Genomic DNA, 23,165 nt, shown 5'->3' with positions numbered 1-23,165 from the left:
TAAATTTTCCCTTGGCTTCTCCTTCAGTGAAAATAGCCCCAGTATTCCATCTTTTGTCATGGCACTAGTTTCCCAATTTCCTACGGAATCATTATCGTACCTTTTCTGTGGTTTTAATGTTCTTGCTGGAAGGGGCACCTTGTACTCAGAAACCCAACTGTGACACAACTTTTATACAAGATAATAGCCGGAATTCTCCGGCCTTAGAGATTCACTTTTCCCGCTGGCATCGCACCCCCGCCTGGGTTTTCCAGTGGCGTGGGGTGTATTCACTGGGAAATCCCATTGACAAGTGGCGGGAAGATAGAATCCTATCGCCAGCAATGGCGCACTGCCGAGAAACATGGGGCTGGGGAACTGGAGAATCCCGTCCAATATTCTCTTCTTTGTCCTTGTAACCGTGCCTCTATTTATAAAACCTCAAATTCTGTAGTCTTTTGTGGCTTTCTCTACTTAACATGTATATTGGGCAACTATTCACTTGGATCTTTCTGTACATCCACAAATTTCCAGTATTTTCACATTGAATATATATTCCCATTCCTTTTTTCTGCCAATATTATTTCTGCAAAAGTATTATCTTGCCCTTCAATTAAGTTACAACTGCCATCTCTGTCTCTCCCATTGCAGTAACCTGTCTGTACTGTCTTGAAGTCTTTTACATGCCTCCTTACTGTTATTTACTCTACATTTGAGTGTGTAGAAAATATTAAGATCATGCTCTTTCTGTCCAAACTCAAAAGATCTATATAGAATTATCTTAGAGTCTTCCCAGTGCAGAAGGAGGGCATTCGGCCCATCGAGTCTGAACTGATCCTCTGAAAGAGCACCCTGCCTAGGCCCAGTCCCATGTCCTCACCTAATCTGTACATCCCTGGACAGTGAGGGGGAATTTTATCATAGCCAATCTCCTAACCTGCCCATCTTTGGATTGTGGGAGAAAACCAGAGCACCCAGAAGAAACCCACGGGGGAGAAAGTGCAAACTCCACACAGGTAGTTAGCCAAGGCCGGAATTAACCCTGGTCCTGTGAGGCAGCAGTGCTAACCACTGTGTCACCATGGCGCCCATAGAAAGGTTACATCAGAGAAGAGGCCATTCAGCCTATTATGCTGGACCTGTGAAGGAGCATTCACCTACTGCCTTTCCCCTATGGTTCTGCGAATTCTTAGTTTACGGAAAGTGATCAAATTCCTTTTTGAAAGCCTCAGTCCTACTTCCACCATGCATCAGTACAGCCCCCAGGATAGATTACTTCCAACATGTCTCCGCTCTGAGCAATATCCATTTGCCAAAACTGTTTCCTGTCCATTTAATGCTGCAACCTATTCCATCATACACTGTTTCTGAACTTTTCCAACATATCTTTATTAAGTGCCCCCTGAAATTCATACACTTCCTCTGCTGAATTTGCTCTATCTATCCAATGGGTCACTTGCTCGAAAATGCTGATTAAATCTGTCAAACACAATTTGCCTTTAATAAACTCATGCCAGCTGTCCTTGATTAATTCATTAATTTTTAAATTCTCATTAATTTAAGTCACAAATTATGATACCAGGAGATTGCCCACAACATTAGACAAACTGATCTCAGCTACCAGTTTATCTGTCTTTATCTTCTTGAACAAATGTTTGCATTGGCTATTCTGCAGTCCTGTGGCCTGCACAATATATAAAGAATATTGCAAAGCTGTGACCCAGCGCCTCTTGCTTTCTTGTGTGTGACTTCTTCAGCAGACTAAGTAAATGCTGTCAGAGTCAAGTAACTGAGACACAATTCTGCTATCTTTGTGAGAACTCATTAATTTTCAATGTTATTACTAACCATATTATCCTCTGGCACAACAGCATTCATATTTGTAAAAAAACAATGCAAAATGTTTATTCAATACATTTATCATAACTTAATCTTCCACAATTGAGGCTCCTTCCTTAATCCTGGAAACAACATGGCACAAAAATGACATGGGTTAATACTCATCCAAATCTGTGGTGCATATTTTATTATATTTAAAATAAACATGCTTCCTCAGTAAAGGGCATGACCCTGTTGGCAACACTGGCAGTATAGAATCCATACTATGCGGAAGAAGGCCATTCAGCCCATCGAGTCTGCACCGACCCTCCGAAAGAGCACCCTACCTAGGCCCACTCCCCCGCTCTATCCCTGTAATCCCACACATTGATCATGGCCAATCCACCTAACATGCACTTCTTTGGACACGAAGGGATAATTTAGCATGGCCAATCCACTTAAACTGCATATCGTTGGTACTGAGCATTGAGTTAAAATTGGCATTAGATGACGTCAAGAATGTGTCACATACATGTCATACTGCAGATAGTATTGAGGAAAGTAATGAAAGACTTGTTCTCTGATTGTGTATTTCAGTTTGTTGCCACATTTTCTGAGGGCAGAAATGGACATGGGGAATACATAATATGTAGAGGTGCTGTATGTTGTGTCTATTTTTTAAGCCTAAAGTGGACACAAATTTAAAGGTCTCTACCATACATGTGCTGATCCCACTGCTAATTTATGGGACCTTTTATTTATCCCAGCCATTAGGTATCTTTAGTATGTAAATTAGGAGCCTGACACCTGGTGATAAAACTTGTCGATGGTCAGTAGGATTGATATTGGACTTAACACACTCAAGATTCTTCTGTGGCTCCTGCAGCCACCAATGGCAATAAAGTTTTAAAGATGATTGTTTAAGAAAAATCTTGTGGACAGAAGTCACAGTCACCTGCGTGATGGCTGCTGGAGTGGACTTCCTGCCTGTTGTAAGATTCACCTGATTTCCCCATACCATTGAATTCTACGATGGCAGTTGGTGGCCCGTTTCACCATATTACTGCCTGGGGCAAAGTTGTAAATGACCCCAGGTGGGCTTACTCGGCTGTGAACATCATAGTTGGTAACCATTTGCTTTAAGCATTTTACTCGTCCCCATGTGAACAGGAACCAGTTGGCAACTATAGTCCACTCTTTTCAAATATTGAAGCATTAATGCATCTTTATTTTCCTTTATAATCAACATAGCATAATTTCCCAGTAGTGAACCTGCAGGATCTTGTCACTTCTGTGGTTCGGCACTATACGTTGCTAATAAATTGTGACTAATGGTTATAGATACGCAGCATATTTGGAAGATGTTGAAGTGAAAGTCTAGGGTATTAAAATTTTGCTGCAGATCCCGCTGTTATTCCAGAAGCCTGCTACGCACATCCAGACTATTCTTAAAAATACACCTCGACAGGGGAGCCAGGATATTTACTTCCCCCACCTGCAAAAGGGGGTGTCAAAAATGAGGGATGAAAAATGTAAAATAGCCACTAATAATAATTCACACTAATAAATACAACGTGTAATTCAGGAGAAACGTTTTTATCCAAAGAGTGATAGTTGCAGTGAGGAGCATAGATGCATTTAAGGGGAATCTTGGTCGGAACAGGAGGGAGAGCGGAATAGAAGGTTATGTTGAAAGGGTGAGATGAATCAGAATGGAATGAGGGTAGAGCATAAATATTGACATGGACTAATTGGGCCAAATGGCCGGTTTCTGTGCTGTAAGTCATATGTATACAAATACGTATAATCCAACAGTTTGGTGCCACAGGCTAGAAAACACCGATTGCAGGATGTTGGCGGGGATATAGGGGGGCATCCTGGGTCGCTTTGGGGGCCTTGGATATCATGATGTCATTTAAAAATGGCATCCCAATCACACACTACACTGAGGAGTTGCGGTGAGTGTAGCTCCTCAGTGTATAAAAGGGGCTATGTGCGGGTTTGGCTGCACGTTCCCCACTGAGGCCCCTTATCAACGGAGTCACATGTTTATAGACTTGTGTTTCTCAGTGCTGTAGCTAAACACGTCTAAGCGCACTTGCTATGAGACTTTTGTTCTCATTTAGCAAAATTGCGCACGTAGTAACAGGAGAGAGTAACAAGATCAAAGTGCAATGGCAGGAATCCAAATTCCACTCTGATAAAGCTACTGAAATATTGCCAGAACTGAGAGTTGGAGAGCTGATCAGAATGCAAACATTCAAGAAACTCAATAAAAGTGAGACCACTTGACAACTTGGTCCTGTGTAGAGAGGTTTTCAACTCGATCGTACACAGTGAAAGTGAACAACCAGAGCTTTCGTCACAACTGGGAATATCTACGCACTTCAGTAGAAGATGCTCCTTCACAGTAGGCAGCTGATGAGACAGATTTGATTTTTCGAACTGAAGAAGAAACTGAATAGCATCAATCCCAGAGGTCAATCCCTCCCCATTAAAGGTAATGCATCAGCAGCAACAATTACCACAGCAATAGCACTCGCCACAGCAGTAATATTCCCCAAAGAGGCAGCGTCGCCCTAGGAACCAGAAGATACCTGGTGAAGAGCCAGCAGCAACTGGCACAGGTACTCTAAAATGTCTTGAACACTTTAAAAATTATTTTTGGATGTGGGGTCAGAGAAAATTTGAACAGACTAGAAAGATCAGTGCTTTTGTTCATGAACCAGAATCAATGAACACTTGCAACTATTTTCTTATGTCAACTAATATTGTGAAATTGACCACAGTAATCAGAGGGCCTGAGCTGTCAGACAAAATATTTAGGCTCTGGGGAGCAGGTGCTCTGTTATTCGGATAGATGTATGGGCATTCGGTGAAGCATACAGGACCAACGATTTTTTAAATTTAAAGTACCCGATGGTTTTTTTCCCAATTAAAGGGCAATTTAGCGTGCGTGGCCAATCCATCTACCCCATACATCTTTGGGTTGTGGGGGTGAGACCCACACAGACACGGGTAGAATGTGCAAACTCCACATGGACAGTGACCCAGGGCTGGGGTCGAACCCAGGTTCTCAGCACCATGAGGCAGCACCACCGTGCTGACCTATGCAGGACCAAACGCAAATGACAGGAGAATGACAGCAAAAACGACTACTCTTGAAATTCCACCATCTCTCCCAGAACCTCACCTGACTTAAGTGAATCTTGCACTACTCGTGAAACCAAGACGTGGTTGAGTTCACATGAATTTGAATACCCAGGAACATTGACTAAAGATTTACCATTCCTGGGTTGATTAAGAGATCACTCACCCTTTTTTCTGCCACACTACATAAAAACGTGTCATGCTTCACAAAGAACACATCAATTTCCTATTCTGCTCAATCCTACATCAAACGAAATACTTGATCAGCACTCGCCACATCAAACCTTAGTGAGATCCCTTTCGAGCAAATTTTGGAACATTCTTCTTCTTTTGCCATCATATTCATGGGAATTCCGATAGATTTCAGCACTGCAGTCTTTTGGCTTTTGATTTAACTAACAATGTTATTTCCTCACATTCTGTACTTGGCTGAACAAGAATTTATTTACTGTATGTAATTTGCATGGAATTAGAATGTGGATGTTCTGTTATTCGGATAGATTAGGGTAGGATTATTCTGCTTATGAATTCCTGGAGGACACGGGAAGCCATTCTTGTACTCCGAGTTTGGCTGATAGACAATATGAATGAGGCATGGGTCTTTTCCTCATTGTTAGCCGGGATTTGCCAAAGGGAGGTATGTTTTTGGCAATGTGGCAGCCCACCAGCAGGATCTACAGGTCCTGCTATTGTCAACAGAATCCAGTTGACAGCACCGCTTGCCACCGGGAAATGGGTCCAGAATCTACCGCCAGCGTGAACATCTGGTAAATCCTGCCTGTTATCTTTGCCAAGTGCTTGCCAAGATTGATTAAATCAGTGACAAATATTATTTTAAATTCATACCGATCTGATCTTTGAAATAATTTTATTCGAAAATTATGATAACATTCCAAGATACAGGGGGCTGGATTCTCCGTTCGGGAGACTAAGTCCCCACACATGAAAACGGTGGTGTTTTACTCCAGGTAAACTGGCGCAAAACGGCCACTGATTCCCCTTTTTGCTGGGGGCTAGCAGGGAAGCAGCGTAGAGCTCACAGCTCTAGCTGCCGATACGGCCCTGAGCATTTCCGGTTCCGTGGCCGTGCATGTGCTCGGTGGTGGCCTGCAACTGCTGCGCCGTGCTTCATGGCGGGCTCAGCCTGCGCACCCAGGCCGCAAAAGTAGTGCCCCCCCTTTGGCCGCTCGCGTGCCCTGGACCGTCCACCCACAGTGCCCACAGCAACGATCAAAGCCCCCCCTGCCCACGGATCGGCCCTCCCCCGACTGTGGCAGTGCCGGACTGAGTCCGCAACCGTCACACTAAGTTCACGGCGGGTGAGACCATGAGAGTCCCATGCCCTCGGGAAGTCGGCGGTTGGGGATGGAACATCATGGGGCAGGTTTCAGGCAATGGCTTGAGGCCGTGGACATGGCATATGGAGCGGAGTACGCCGCTTTTTAGGGGGCGGAGAATCTGAAAACCGGCGCCGCCCCCGATATTGGCGTCAAAACAGATTGTCCACCCCCCCCCCCTTGCCAAATGCGATTTTGCCGTCGTGGAGCGGAGAATCCAGCCCTTGGAATTTACTGACGTTGTCACTCTTTTCTGGATTGTTCCTTTTGGAATGCCTCGTAAATTGTCAGTTCACCCTCAGGATTCCATCTGTGATGATCCAGGAAATAACTAGGTGGTTTAACCAAGTTATTGCACAATGGGCGAGATCTTGCAATTATTCACGTCAGCAGGATCTTCTAGTCAGGTTTCCCAGCAGCGTGGTGTGGATTCAATGGAAACCGCATTGACAGCGGCGAGACCAGAAGATCCTGCCACTGGCCAAAGGAGGGCCACCTCCCGCTGCCAAGAAACATGCCACCAGGAAGGCCAGAGAAACACGCCCAATATTATTGTCGTACAGCGTCCACTGATCTTGATAAATATTCAATTCATTACTAAGGTTTGTCCTGCTCTCATGCTGTCTGCAAATGTAAGATGAAAAAAAACCCCGACAGCATTTTCCTTTGTATAACAACAACCTCTAAGTTAGAAAATCTATGATGATAAGTTCAGTTAGTTTATATGAAAGGATATTTTTGATCTTGATCTATGAAAGTCAAAAATTGATCCTCCAGCAGACTCAAGGGGGCAATTTTAATCCCCAGGAGTTGGTGTGCTGAGGATGGGTGGATAGTTAAAATAATATATTTTTGGATCATGACAGCAGCTTTAATGCATCCATTTTGGGGTTTAACTGAGCCTTGTTTGGATGTCTTTGGTCTCTCTGAGAATCATGATATATAAATGTAGGTGGAAGTAGAGTTGAGGCCAAGTATCAGCCTAATTGTATTGAATGCTGTTAGGAAAACAAAGGTAGCTTTAAGGAAGTTATATTTGTACGGCTAAACATTAGAAATAAGGTATAGTTTTAGATGGTTTTAATTTAATGTTTCTGTGCCTGGGAGTGATTGTTAGATTCATGCTGGACAAAGGTGTTTGTGCATGTAGGGGTGGTTTCAGTTCTAACTGGGTTTCTACTGTGATGGCGAGAGCTTCGGAATGAAGAGTAAATATAGTAGCTTGGCAACCAGAGGCCCAAATGAGGAAATTATTTTCCTTTGTTCTTTCATTTTAGCTGGAAGCTACAGCAATTTGGAGATTGGCAGCCAGAGAGGGATCAGCTTCCTCAGCACTGCTGAAAGCAATGGTTTAAGAAAACTAAAGAGGGAACACCTCTCTCAGTTTTGCTATATAAGAAAAAACATACAATGCAGCAATCTATCTAAAGAGCAGCGAGTTAAGGAAACAAGAGAAATTGAAAAAAAGCTTCCAGGTGGTCTGAGGTTAAAGGTATGACAAAAGAAGACTGTTCAGTAAAGACAGAGAGAGCTCAGAGGAAGGCTGAGGCACCAAAAACACATCTGAAGTGATTTTCAGGTTTGGGAAATTTTACTGCTGTCTGTGGAACATGAATTGAAATATCTGTGGGAATTGGTAAAATCCTGAAAGAGGTTGGTGTAAAGTCCTGGCCTGGAATTACTGGTAAAACTGGAGTGGAAACTTTGTTCAAAAGAGTCTTTTGGAAGATGTGGACTGGATTTCGGAAAGCAAATGCTCATAGAAAGAATGATTATCATAGAATTTACAGTGCAGAAGGAGACCATTCGGCCCATCTAGTCTGTACCAGCTCTTGGAAAGAGCACCCGACCCAAGGGCAACACCTCCACCCTATCCCCATAACCCAGTAACCCCATCCAACACTAAGGGAAATTTTGAACACTAAGGGCAATTTATCATGGCCAATCCACCTAACCTGCACATTCTAAGGGCACAGCCTTAGAATAAAAGGGAGTCACTTTAGAACAGAGATGAGGAGAAATGTCTTCAGCCAGAGAGTGGTGGGTCTGTGGAATTCATTGCCACAGAGGGCGGTGGAGGCCGGGACGTTGAGTGTCTTTAAGACAGAAGTTGATAAATTCTTGATTTCTCGAGGAATTAAGGGCTATGGAGAGAGAGCGGGTAAATGGAGTTTAAATCAGCCATGATTGAATGGTGGAGTGGACTCGATGGGCCGAATGGCCTTACTTCCGCTCCTATGTCTTATGGTCTTATGGTCTTTGGAATGTGGGAGGAAACCGGAGCATCCGGAGGAAACCCACGCACACACGAGGAGGATGTGCAGACTCCGCACAGACAGTGACCCAAGCCGGAATCGAACCTGGGATCCTGGAGCTGTGAAAGCAATTGTGCTAGCCACAATGCTACCGTGCTGCCCGGGTATGATTTTGACAGAAGATTTCAAAGCATGCTTTAGGGATGGATTAGAGTTTGGAAACTCTCATAGCATCCCTACAGTACAGTAGGAGATTATTTGGCCAATCGAGTCTGCACCGACCATCTGAAAGAGCACCCACCCTACCTAGGTCAGTCCCCCGCCCTATCCCAATACCCTACCAATTTAGCATCGCTACTCCACCTAACTTTGGGGGCCGAGCCCCAACATTGAGGGGCTAGGCCGGCGCCGGAGGGATTTCCGCCCCGCCAGCTGGCGGAAACGCCGTTTGTTGCCCCGCCAGCTGGCGCTGAAATTACATCCCCGGGCGACGCATGCGCGTGAGTGTCAGCGGCCGCTGACAGTTTCCCGCGCATGCGCAGTGGAGGGAGTCTCTTCCGCCTCCGCCATGGTGGAGACCGTGGCGGAGGCGGAAGGGAAAGAGTTCCCCCACGGCACAGGCCCGCCCGCGGATCGGTGGGCCCCGATCGCGGGCCAGGCCACCGTGTGGGCACCCCCCGGGGTCAGATTGCCCCGCGCCCCCCCCAGGATCCCGGAGACCGCCCACGCCGCCTTGTCCCGCTGGTAAATACCTACTTTAATTTACGCCGGCGGGACAGGCAATTTCTCGGCGGGACTTCGGTCCATCCGGGTGGGAGAATCGAGTAGGGGGGCCCGCCAACCGGCGCGGCCCGATTCCCGCCCCTGCCCAATCTCCGGTCCCGGAGACTTCGGCAACCGGCGGGGGCGGGATTCACGGCTGCCAACGGCCATTCTCCGACCCGCTGAGGGGTCGGAGAATGACGCCCCTGGTGTGTGTGTTTTTTTAAAGGACTTTGTTTGCTAATGAAACCATTGCAGCTTCAAATGTATTGCCATCCATATTAACTTAAAACCAGTGGGTAATTGTTAACCTAAGAGGGGGGTAAAATAGTATTGTACGGAATCCAAATTTTCCATGCTTAATAAAAGGTTATTCATATTGTTAAAGCGAAATATCAGTCCTGTAACTCTGTTCCTCCACAAAATAAAACTTTAAAGTGCTGGATTCTCCATATCTGCGACTACGTGTCAACAGAGAATCCGTGGACCTTTACGACAGGAAAATAGGCACCGCACCCGCACCGATTCTACTACCGGTGAGGGTATCTTTTGGGGGGGGGGTTATCAGTGTTGGTAATTGATAGATGTTTACTGTGGGTTTATAAAATGTTAACTGGATTGATTGAATAAACATTATTTTGTTTTTAAAATACTTTAGATCTTTGTTGCATCACACCTGTAAAGTGGGCCCTTGTGCTCCCCATAAGCAAAATCTATTCAAAGTTGTGGGTCAGGTGAACTCCATGATATTCTTTGGTGTTCTCTAAACCCTGGCCCATAACAAATTGGGGCTCGTGGGATAAAAGTCTATCTTTCGTGATTGGGTTGGCTTAGTGAACTGAAAGGCAGTGAGGGGTGAGCATATTGTGGTTGCTTTTCGGGTGTGGTATTCCAGTTTAAGTAGGTGTATGTTGTGGACAATGGCTCTTTCAGAGGCTCTGAAGTTTTTGGGGTGGAGAAGGTCACACACGGTACCTTACGAACAGAGAATAAAAACAGGCTTTTAGATTTGGCAAAAACATTGCAGTTAACATTACCTGAAAATCTCAACGTTTCAATTTAATTGCCTGCACTCCCCAGGTCCTACCCCCAAACTTCTAGGCTCGGATTCTCAGAACCCCCCGCCTGCAATTGCGCCCAGTGGGGGAGGAGAATGGGGCATTGGACCCGTGACGCCTTCGGACAACCGGAGAATCGCTGCCAGCCATGCGCGCAATTGAAAGAGGCCCCTGCGGCAATTCTGCACGGTCGACCGCACGAGTTCCCGCTGGCGTGGTTCTTGTATGGTTCCATCTGGTGGGAGCTTGGAGTCACGGCTGCGGTGGCCGCCCTGGTGGGGGGCGGGGGGATTAGTCTCCGGGGGGGTGCCTCCATGACGGTCAGGCCCATGAGCAGGGGCCACCGATCGGCAGGCGCGGGTGATTGGTGGGGGGGGGGGGATGACCCATTTCTTCACCGACGGCCCCCTGTGTGGGTTCGCCATGCTTCGCAGAGCTGGCACCGCAGGCGGCCACCGTGCGCATGCGCAGACCTGTGGCCGGAAGTGCAGGGCCCCGTATCAGCAGCAGGAGCTGTGCGGTGCACGCCGGGGCCCTGCATGCTCCCTTAAAAACACAGAATCAACCCCGACTTTTTAGAAAAAAGTCCAGAGTGATTTGCGTCTGTTTTATGACGGGCGTGAGGACATAGCCCCATTATTGGAGAATCCCAGACTGCCCTAATGTCCAATTCTTCCTTCCCTCACCATCCACTCTATGTCTGATTCCCTACCAATAAACAGCCGTCAGTCTCTCAATCTTGCTAGACCTGGCTGGGGAACTGATCTCAGTTGATTAAATCAGCTCCTGCCAATAAATTCAATATAACCACTTGGAAACTATACTTAATGGTAGCTGAATTTCCCCACCTCCCCTTTCCTATATCCCAGTTACTATTAGGGCCAATAGAACTGCAGAGAAAATGTCCATAAGACCATAAGTTACAGGAGCTACTTTACGCCATTCGGCCCATCAAGTCTGTTCTGCCATTCGATCTTGGCAAATATGTTTCTCCTCCCCACATTCCTGCCTTCTCCCCGTAGTCCCTGATCCCCTTATTAATCATGAACCTATCTATCTCTGTCTTAAAGATACTCAGTAACTTGGCCTCCACAGCCTTCTGCATCAATGAGTTTCATAGATTCACCACCCTCTGGCTGAAGAAATTCCTCCTCATCTCTGTTTTGTATCTTCCCTTCAGTCGGAGGCTGTTCCCTCAGGATCTAGTCTCTCCTACTAGTGGAAACATTTTCTTCACGTCCACTCTACCTAGGCCTTCCGTAATTCTGTAAGTTTCAATGAGATCCCCCTCATCCTTCCAAGCTCCATCGAGTACAGTCCCAGAATCCACAATCGCTCCTCATATGACAAGCCATTCATTCCAGGGATCATTCTTGATAACATCATTTGGATACCTCTCCAAGGCCAGCACATCATTCCTTAGATACGGGGTGCAAAACCGCTCACCAATATTCCAAATGGGGTTTGACCAGAGCCTTATAGTCTCAAGAGTACATCTCTGCTCTTGTATTCTAGCCCTCTTGAAATGAATGTGAACATCACATTTGCCTTCCTAACTGCCAACGGAACCGAGATGTTAACCTTAAGTGAATCCAGAACGAGGATTCCTAAGTCCATTTGTGCTTCAGGGGCGTCATTCTCCGACCCCCCACCGGGTCGGAGAATGGCCGTTGGCCGCCGTGAATCCCGCCCCCGCCCCCGCCGAAGTCTCCGCTCCCGGAGATTGGGCGGGAATCCGGCCGCGCCGGTTGGCGGGACCCCCCGCTGGATTCTCCGGCCCGGATGGGCCGAAGACCCGCCCAGAAATTGCCTGTCCCGCCGACGTAAATCAAACCTGGTATTTACCGGCGGGACCAGGCGGCGTGGGCGGGCTCCGGGGTCCTGGGGGGCGGCGCGGGGCGATCTGACCCCGGGGGGTGCCCCCACGGTGGCCTGGCCCGCGATCGGGGCCCACCGATCCGCGGGCGGGCCTGTGCCGTGGGGGCACTCTTTCCCTTCCGCCTCCGCTACGGCCTCCACCATGGCGGAGGCGGAAGAGACTCTCCCCACTGAGCATGCGTGGGAAACTGACAGCGGCCGCTGATGCTCCCGCGCATGCGCTGGGAAACTGACAGCGGCCGCTGACGCTCCCGCGCATGCGCCGCATTTCCGCGCCAGCTGGCGGGGCAACAAACGCCAGTTCCGCCAGCTGGCGGGGCGGAAATCCCTCCGGCGTCGGCCTAGCCGACACCTTTGGGCCGGCGCGATGCCCGTCTGATTGGCGCCGGCTTTGGCGCCAGTCGGCGGGCATCCCGCCGTTGGGGGAGAATTTCGCCCCAGATTTCCGAAGCATTTCCCCATTTAGAAAATAGCCTATGCCTCTATTCTTCCTACAAAGTGCATAATCTCACACTTTTCCACATTATATTCTATCTGCCACTTCTTTGCCTACTCTCCTAGCTTGGCCAAGTCCTTCTGCTTCCCTCCTCCTTGGGGTGAATTTCTGTTGTGCCTCCCAAATAACCCCCCAAAACACCTGCCATTGCTGTTCCGCTGTCTACCCTGCACGGCTCCCCTTCCAAGCAACTCTGGCCAGCTCCAGCTCATGTCTTTGTAGTTACCTTTACTCAATTGTAAAATCGTTACATCTGATTCTAGCTTCTCCCTCTCAAACTGCAGGGTAAATTCTATCATATTGTGGTCACTGCTCCCTAAGGGTTCCTTCACCTTAATCGAGTCGGCCTCAATACACATCAGCAAATCCAGGATTGCCTAGTGGGCTCGACCACAAGCTGCTCTAAAAACCATCTCATAGATATTCCATGAATTCCTTTTCTTGGGACTCACTGCGAAATTGTTTTTCCCAGTCCACCTGCATAAGTCCCCCATGATTATTGTAATATTACCTTTGTTATGTATCTGTTCTATATCCTATATCCTGATTTATTTTCTGCCCCACATCCTCACTACTGCTAGGGGGCCTGTACATAACTCCCATCAGGGTCTTTGTTCCATTGCGATTCCTCAACTCTACCACACAGATTATCCGCCTTCTGACCCGATATCGCTTCTTGCTATCGATTTTATTTCATTTCTTACTAACAAGGCAAGCCCGCCCCCTCTACCCATCTGCCTGTCCTTTCGATAGGACAAATTTCCCAACCCTGATCCCCTTGCAGCCATATCTCGGTGATTCCCACTGTATCGGACCCGCCAATTTAGAAATACATAGAACATACAGTGCAGAAGGAGGCCATTCGGCCCATCGGGTCTGCACCGGCCCACTTAAACCCTCACTTCCACCCTATCCCCGTAACCCAATAACCCCTCCTAACCTTTTTGGTCACTAATGGCAATTTATCATGGCCAATCCACCTAACCTGCACGTCTTTGGACTGTGGGAGGAAACCGGAGCACCCGGAGGAAACCCACACAGACACAGGGAGAACGTGCAGACTCTGCACAGACAGTGACCCAGTGGGGAATCGAACCTGGGACCCTGGCTCTGTGAAGCCACAGTGCTATCCACTTGTGCTACCGTGTTGCCCTAAATGTGCTCTACCAACTCATTTGCTGGAAACAGTTAGGGACCTCAACATTATATTCAAAAGGGATCAAGCCATGATGTTAGGATTCCAATTATGATTTTAATATCAATTAATTCAACGCTCACATTGCTGCTACCTGAGCTCACATACAAAACCACGGGTATTACAGTTTGGGAAGCAACCACATGTTTTACATAGTGAAGGGCAGCACTGTGGCGCAGTGGGTTAACCCTGCAGCCTCACAGTGCTGAGGTCCCAGGTTCAATCCCGGCTCTGGGTCATTGTCCGTGTGGAGTTTGCACTTTCTCCCCGTGTTACCGTGGGTTTCGCCCCCACAACCCAAAGATGTGCAGGCTAGGTGGATGCCACGCTAAATTGACCCTTAATTGGAAAAGTTAATTCAGTACACTAAATTTAAAAAACAAAAATGTTTTACGCTGAGATATCTGAAGCTGAAGTCAGGTAAATCTAGAAGAATGTGTTTTCATCATTCATTTTAAAACTTTTAAACCTTAAAGACTTCCTTAAGTTTTAATCTTTGCTGCGCTCTTTCTGGGCTCAATTCGACGGACAAATATTAAAGTCTGTTTTGGGGCGTGTTTAAATGGGGTGTTTCTCCAACAGCACTTTGCCTTTATTTTGGCCTCAGGGAGCCTCTCCCTACCGAGGCCGCATTTAGAGTGATTTCCTGCTGACAAGATGATCTCACCAGCAGGAACGGCTGTTGGCAAATCGGGTGCCATTTTGACCGGCTTCCCTGATCACTTTCCCCCTTTCAGCACCACACCACTTTATTGACCCGCCCCTCACCCCTCCAATCGTGTAACGGCCGCTGGAAACCATCCCTAATCCCTCCTCAAATTGGCAAGGCCCCCCTCTCCTGGGTCTGACCACTGGCACTGCCAGTCTGGCACTCTAGCAGGGGATACTGCCAGGGTGGCTCCACCCGGGTGCCAGGCTGGCAGTGTCAATGTACCCAGTTGCCAGAGAGAGTGCCAGGATACCACCCTGCCCCTGACCATCCGTGGGTCTCCACTGGTCTGCGAGACCCCTCGAAGTGCAGTTACACCCGGTCCACGTTTGTGTGGACCAGTACTAAATGGTACCCTGGCCATAAACCCTGGGTGGTTGAGACCTGGCCACCGGGTGAATCGGTGTCCGGGTATTTAATTGAGTCATTAAGCTCATTTAAATATGCAGATCTGGATCTCAGCCAGCAAGGACGAGATCCAGATCACGCTGGGTGGAACAGGTCAGTGTCTCACAATCGCCCCGGCACAGAGCCCAATTTGGGGCTCCCAAGTGATTCACCCATTGTGCCTGGATCTGTCCAGGTGTAACGGGGTCGCTGAATCCCACACATTGAATCTAACGGGCATGTGACTTGCTCAGATCAAGAAAACTATGCAATGAGATGGAACTCTCCAAGTGCTGCAGGAAGTTGTGATGAAAGGATGACCTGAAACCATCAAGCATCTGAAATCATTAGGGGAGGCAGTGGCGTTGTGATATTGTTGCTTCGCTAGTAATCCAGAGACCCAGGTTCATGATCTGGGGACCCGGGTTCAAATACCACCATGGCAGATGTTGAAATTTAAATTTAATAAAAATCTGGAATTAAAATTCTCATGGTGACCATGAAACCATTGTCGATTGTCGTAAAAACCCATCTGGTTCACTAATGTCCTTTAGGGAAGGAAATCTGCTGTCCTTACTCATCTGGCATACATGTTACTTCAGACCCATAGCAATGTGGTTGACTCTTAAATGCCCTCTGAAATGGCCTAGCAAGCCACTCTGTTCAAGGACAATTTGGGATGGGCAATCAATGCTAACCCAACCAGTGATGCCCATATCCCATGAACGGATTTTTAAAAAACACACATCTATTGCTATCTGAGAGTATTGGATTTCCAGAGATGAAGTGATTATACAAGGTGGCATGAGTTGAAGAGCAGGTCAGAGTGTAAACATTCAACACACTCTATAAAAGTGAACCCACATGGCAACTTTGGCAAAGTTGTTTTCATCATGATTATACATGATGAAAATGAATAACCAGATCTATTATTCCAACCATTGATGTCTACTTGCAACTGGAGAAGCTGGGGAGAGATTCTCCGACCCCCCGCCGGGTCGGACAATCGCCGGGGGCTGGCATGAATCCCGCCCCTGCCGGTTGCCGAAGTCTCCGGCACCAGAGATTCGGCGGGGGCGGGAATCGCGCCGCGCCGGTTCGTGAGCCCCCCCCCCCGCTCAATTCTCCGGCCCGCATGGGCCGAAGTCCCGCTGCTAAAATGCCTGTCCCCCCGGCGTAAATTAAACCGCCTACCTTACCGGCGGGACAAGGCGGCGCGGGCGGGCTCCGGGGTCCTGGGCGGGGCGGGGGGCGATCTGGCCCTGGGGGGTGCCCCCACGGTGGCCTGGCCCGCGATCGGGGGCCACCGATCCGCGGGCGGGCCTGTGCCGTGGGGGCACTCTTTCCCTTCCGCCTCCGCCACGGTCTCCACCACGGCGGAGGCAGAAGAGACTCCCTCCACTGCGCATGCGTGGAAAGCTGTCAGCGGCCGCGGACGCTCCCGCACATGCGCCGCCCGGAGATGTCATTTCCGCACCAGCTGGCGGGGCACCAAAGGCCTTTTCCGCCAGCTGGCGGGGCGGAAATTCGTCCGGCGCCGACCTAGCCCCTCAATGTTGGGGCTCGGCCCCCAAAGATGCGGAGCATTCCACACCTTTGGGGCGGCGCGATGCCCGTCTGATTTGCGCCGTTTTGGGCGCCAGTCGGCGGACATCGCGTCGTTTCCGGAGAATTTCGTCCCTGGTCCTTAACAGCAGACAGCTGCTGAGGCAGAATTGATTTCACCAACTGAACAAGGAACTGAACAACCATCAGTCCCAGAGGTCAACTTCTCCTCATCAAATACAATGGATTAGCAGCAATTATCTTAGCAGCAACACTCGCCACGGCAACAACAATTCTGAAAGGCAACGTCACCCCAGGAACCAGCCGACATCAGAAGAACAACCACATATACCAGCTATTGTGTTAGGTTTCAACTACTTCTGCTTGGCCTGCAGCCTGTTTAAATTCAGACTTCTGTATTTTTGTAGGAGAAAGTGTGTATGATAGTATAGTGATTATGTTTTTGGGTTGGTAATTCAGTGGTCTTGATGGTGAATTTGTTGGATTGGTGAAAAATCCAACTGATTCACTTGCTTCCTTAATGAAAGAAACCTATGGCCCTTAGCTGGACTGACCTATATGTGACTCTAAACACATATATAACTGCTCTCTCATATGGCCTAGCAATAACACAAATGCACTTATACAAGGCAACTAAGGATAGTTAGCAAATGCTTCTCTAGCCAGGAAGATCCACATCCTGAAAGTGAAAAAAAGATTTAATTCGACATATCCAGTGGCAGAATCAGTTGTGGATGATGAAGATGTCTATTGGGAAGTGCTACATCCCCACATTTTTTGATGTGTACAGATATGTCACATTTTTATATAGACACATAGTTGCATGTGTACACATTTTAAGTAATCAGATGGAATATTTGATCAATTATTTTTGGACTAATCAATGATCGTACCACAAACCACACAGAATATGCCAATAAAGAGTGGGATTTCGGTTTCTTACCAGTCCCCTTAAGGAAATGTTCCCTCTTTGGTTGCAACATCACTAATGCATCTACTCACCCACTACTTGGGCACTAAGATTTTGAAATCTCTTTCCATTTATACATTGGTGTTGGTTAATGGTAGGATTTGTATTTTGTATAGCTATCTGAATTGCTTAAAGCATTCATGGAAATCCTATGAAAATTAATGCCCGCTCACTTATTTATCTCGGACCGCTTTGAAGAGTTAGGCCACTTTTCCAAACAGGGCGTAACTACTGGCTTTATCTAACAATAGTGGGTTCTTCACTGACCTTTTGGACTGACCCAAAGGCCAACGATGGCTGAAGAGACTTTCTGAGCTGCCATAAGCATTGTCTGTTCTTGAAACAGATTGCAATTTACCTGCTTAGTGTCTAAGCTAATGGTTTATGGTCTGAGTTGTGGACCCCGTACACATAATCAGGACAATATTCAAATATGGTCCTCTGGGCCATGAAGCCTGGTGAAATGGTACCGACAGAAGGGAGGTGCTGCCTAATAGAATCATAGAATTCCTACATTGCACAAGGACGCCATTCGGCCCATCGAGTCTGCACAGACCCTCTGAAGGAGCACTCCTTCTAGGCCTACATCCCACCTTATCCCCGTAACCCAGTACCCCCATCTAAGGGACAATTTAGCATGGTCAATCCACCTAACCTGCACATCTTTGGACTGTGAGGGGAAAGCGGAGCACCCAGAGGAAACCCATGCAGACGCGTGGCAAACGTACAAACTCCACACAGTCACCCAAGGCCTTAATTGAACCTTGGTCCCTGGCGCTGTGAAGCAACAGTGTTAACCACTGTGCCACCCCTAATGAGAAATCATTCCTCATCACAGGGTGATTATCATTTTCCCAACTCAAAAGTGGCCAAGCCAAGATTTCCAAAAGGCAATGTGCAACACAATACAAGCTCCAATTTCACAAATGCCTTTTTAAAAAAATGATCATTCGAATACTGTACCTTTGATGCTCAGATCTAATGTCTCTAAATTATTGATGACTACCTGTGACGTTCATCCAATATCATTTATTTTGTCAAAAATCCTAACTTTTCCGGCAGGTAAATCTGGTCTCTAATACTTTTATCGCTTCTGTTAGCTCATGTTTGCTTTAGTTGATAGTGTAACAAGTTAACATTTGTTTCTGAAATTTTCCCCAGCGGTGGACAACAAGGTTATTGCAGTTCAATGGGCAATATTATTAATGTTAACACAGCAGTATCCATTGTCCTCTCAGCAGCTTTTGTTCCTGGAATAGAATAAGCTGTTTCATCATAATCAAATGTGAAAGGACAGCTACCAAATAAGGCAGCGGATTTAGCCTGCATCTGAAAACTATGCCAATCTTTTTCTGACATTGTAAGTACATCTCCTGATGCAGTGAAATTAGAAATTGATTTATTTTCTGGAAATTGTATAGGAATAAGTAACAGCTATTACAAAAATAATTCTTAGACATTTGTACTCATAAGCTTATATCAACAAGCTGCAGCAAGTACTTTGGCAAACATTTAAGCTGTCTTGGGATATTGGTACTTGCCTGATATTTTACAGTTGTAAAGTTCATTTTTTTGTTGTTACAAGATATTTAGCATCTACTTAGCACCTTTAGCAGTATCGTAAATGGCAATGAAATTGAATACTGAGGCAGGCCATTACAGTTTTCACTAATCGTTCAAGGGCACTCTTAGTCCATCAGTGTCTGTGATTAACAGGAGACTGCAGACCTTGCCGGACATTTCCAGTAAGTTTGCTTCAAGAAAGGGAGGCAAGAGTTAAGTGTATCTGGAAAGGTGAGTCAGTTCTGTATTCGAGCTACCAAGCAATTAGTGCAAGAGATGTAAATGTTGTGGATGGTTTTCTATTCATACATTGACATTTAAAAATAATTACTTGCTACTATTCTGAAATAATAAATAGAAAAATTGAACTGATGAGCTTGACAATATCAGAAACCTATGAAAGCAAAACTTGGGGAAATGAAATGGGAACCTATAATTATATATATATATATATATATATATTATGTATATTAATAGCAAAACAATGGTATTATTAATTTATCTTACTACTGGACATGGCTAATCAGCAGTATGCTTGATGTTTGTAATAAGGGATGACTTTCACAAATGGGTATCCATTGATTTTTCATATTTTTATTACAGGTTTATCAAGAAATAGTTTATTTGAGGGGGATTATGTTTATGACAATATTTGTTTTCCAAACATGTTTCCGTTTTAATGCGTTACCCTTTCTATCATTTATTTTATTTCCGAAACGTTGCTTTATACAACTGAGTTAGATGTGAAGCAGTGATAGACATCTGTTGAAATGACTCTTTTAATTCGTCCAGTAGTACTAGGCCTGGCTAGAACTCAGTTTCTGATAAGTCGCTTTAACTTCATAATACAGCAAAGCTGTCACAGCATCTGTTTTGTAGTTGCAGTGTGATGCATACACTACTGTTGCTTCATGATTTTGTTTTCTGAATAAAATACATTTGTACAGAGCTCATTTTGAACTAATTCTCTTCAATAAATTCAGTTATAATGGTGTAGGCTAGATATGATCAGTCATATAGCATTCAGGTTAAAACATTGGATTTAGACTTTGCTTTAAGCAGCGTATTTTGTAATAAGTGCTAATATAAATCATATAAAAGGAACTGAAAGGAAATAATAATTTTTGATTAGGGTAAATATGGGATACTTGGAAGTTAGTGCCCATAACAAATTCTTAATCCAGGGAGAAATATTGGACAGTATTCGACGAATACAAGCTTCAATATTGTGAAAGAAAACTTCTTGTTGTTTTCTACAGTTGCTTTCTTTTATTTTATATAAACACCCTGTGTTATTTCCATTATTATTATGCTTTTTAAAAATTGTCTTTCTAGGACTAATCTTGAAAGGCAAAAACAGACAGAGAGAATTGCATTTAACAATGTAGCTGATTTTCCAAAAATGAGACTATTGTGTGTTTGTAAAAAGGTAGTGTTTTCCATTTGCAAAACCTGCAGGAAAAGTAGAAAACATTTGTTGCTCAGCAACAGAATTCTATAAGAGTACTTATGTACTGTGTATATAAAAGAGAGGCAATTAGTGAGTTGAGACTGGCCTTTTAATTAATGTGTTTTTATTTGGCGAGTTGGGGGTGAGGAGGCCAATATGAAAGATAATACAATAAGAAGTGTTCACTATTTAACAAATAGGCTACAAAATTCAGCTCAGTGGTGTTATGAATCCCTAGTTCATTGTCCATAGTAATATTTTAGGGGTAATATTTTGTTCTTGGAAAATTAAAGTTTTTTTAACTGAAACTGCTGGAATCAATCATTAAGGAGGAGATAATAATAATAATAGTTTATTGTCACAAGTAGGCTTCAATGACGTTACTGTGAAAAGCCCCTAGTCGCCACATTCCGGCGCTGTTTGGGGAGGCCGGTACGGGAATTGACTCACGTTGCTGGCCTTGTTCTGCATTACAAGCCAGCAGTTTATAACTGAACATTTGGAAAGAGGAAGCTCATTCCACCATGGTCAGCATGATCTTATGAAGGGTAAGTCATGTCTGAAAAACTTGCTTGAGTTCCTCGAGGAAGTGGATAATGGGGAACCTATGGATGTGGTATATCTAGACATCCAGAAAATGTTTGACAAGGTGCCGCATAAAAGACTGATCCAGAAGGTGAGATCACAAGGGATTGGGGGTAGGATTAGATTGTGGATCGGCTGACTGACAGGAAACAGTGTCGGGATAAATGGGTCCTCCTCTGGCTGGTGAACTGTAACTAGCTGGGTGTGCAGGGGTCTGTCCTCTGACCTCAATTGTTTACAAATTATATAAATGGTCTGCAAGCAGGGACAGACTGTAACATAGATACCAAAATAGGTGGGAAAGCAGGCAGTGAAGAGGAAATAAAGAATTTACAGATAGATATAGATAGGCCAGATGATTGGGCCAAAATTTGGCAGTTGGAGTTTGATGTAGATAAATGTGAGGTTTAGAAAGGCAAATTATTATCTAAATGGAAAGCAGATTCAAAATACGTCTGGACAGATGGATCTGGGTGTCTTTGTTTATGAATCGCAGAAAGCCGGTATGCAGGTACAGTGTATGATTAAAAAGGAAAATGGAATGTTAGCGTTTTTTGCAAAAGGACTGGAGTATAAAAGTAGAGATGTGTTGTTGCAATTGTATACGGTGTTGGTGAGATCACATCTGGAAAATTGTGTCCAGTTTGGTCTCCTTATTTGAGGAAGGATGGTGGTATTGGAGGCAGTTCAGAGGAGGTTCCAGATTAATTCTGGGGATGAAAGGGTTGATTATGAGGAGAGATTAAACAGTTTGGGCTTATACTCATTGGAGTTTAGGAGGATAAGAGGGATATGGTTGAGGTATATAAAATACTAATAGGGATTGATAAAGTAAACGTGGACCAAATATTCCCCCTTGTAGGGCAGTCGAGAATAAAATGTGACAGATATAGGTTGAGATTGAGATAGATTTAGAATTGAGAGGACGAGGAATTACTTCTCGTAGCAGGCAGTGAATTTGTGGAACTCGCTGCTACATAGTATGGTGGAATCTGTGTTATTAAATGGTTTCAAGAAGGAGATAGGTATATTTCTGATTTTAAAAATTGGTAAAAGGGACATGGGGAACAGGTAGGCCGGTGGATTTGACACCAGGAAGAGATCAGCCATGATCTGATTGAATGGCGGAGCAGGCTACTAATTCCTATGTTTCTATATAGAAAAAGGGATAAATTTAACTAAAGCAGCTTGAAGACTATTACACTAAAAGGTTGGGGTCATGTTAAGCTAAGGAGTTAACAGGTAGAAAGCTCAGATTATAACACAGCGCTTACTTAGGTAGAGAATTGGAGACAAGGGGCGGTATCTAGTGGCCGCGTTGTGCCCAAAAGGCAGTGTGGCGCGGTGCAATGAGATTAGTAGATGCTGGGAGATCCCTTTTCCGGGATCTACTCGGCTTGTCACGCCTCGCGAGATCGTATTATGTGTGATCTCGCGATGTGAATTCTGCCCATTGTGGGTGGCGGATCACTTATTAGCAAATCTGCATATTACAGCGAGATAGCTAGTCTTATTCTAATATGCACTCTCACGATTTAACCAAGGCATTGGGATCTAACCCCTTTGTCTTGGAGATCTCGGCGAGCGCTGATCAATGCTGGTCCCCATAAACAAGACCAGATGGAACGGCACTCGTGGGAGTCTCTCAGGAGATTGGGGGCCATCAAGTGCTTGCCCTCTCGGCAGGGTGACACCCTGGCACTGCTGGATTCCCAGGTGGCACTGCCAGCTGGCAGGCGCACGGTCAGGGTGCCAGGCTGGCGGTGCCAAGCTGGTATTTTTTTTGTAATGGGGATTGTGCCCAGAGGTGCCCTGTGCGGGTGCAGGGGAGCCCAGGGACCACCTTATAGGTGAGTTGGGGCTTTGGGGGCGAATAGAGCATTGCGTTGTGGGGGGGGGGGGAATTTTTAAAAAATTAAAATCGAGATTTGGACGCCATTTAAAAATAGCATCCCGATGTCCTTCTGCATTTAGGAGTTTCGGGGAGCGGAGCTCCTCAGTTGATAA

At 45.9% G+C, this 23,165-nt stretch overlaps 1 protein-coding gene across 10 annotated transcripts in view; it reads left to right on the top strand.

Moving 5' to 3' along the window:
• pkib (protein kinase (cAMP-dependent, catalytic) inhibitor beta) overlaps positions 1–23,165 on the top strand; it is a 127,777-nt gene that overhangs the window by 32,255 nt on the left and 72,357 nt on the right. Inside the window, exon 1 of one of the 10 annotated variants that reach the window (XM_072499343.1) lies at positions 7,598–7,776. The exons of 6 other annotated variants lie outside the window; for them this stretch is intronic. The gene's annotated coding sequence lies outside the window, so the exon portion shown is untranslated. Of the gene's footprint in view, positions 1–7,597; positions 7,864–18,826; positions 18,921–19,192; positions 19,355–23,165 lie in introns of those variants that run through there. 3 more of the 10 variants (XM_072499340.1, XM_072499347.1, XM_072499346.1) reach the window with 3 other exon arrangements.

This window comes from Scyliorhinus torazame, chromosome 4 (genome assembly GCF_047496885.1).
Source record: "Scyliorhinus torazame isolate Kashiwa2021f chromosome 4, sScyTor2.1, whole genome shotgun sequence".
NCBI classification, from domain to species: Eukaryota; Metazoa; Chordata; class Chondrichthyes; order Carcharhiniformes; family Scyliorhinidae; genus Scyliorhinus; species Scyliorhinus torazame.
Note: the sequence above shows the minus strand (reverse complement) of the source record. Positions and strands in the feature narration are given on the sequence as shown.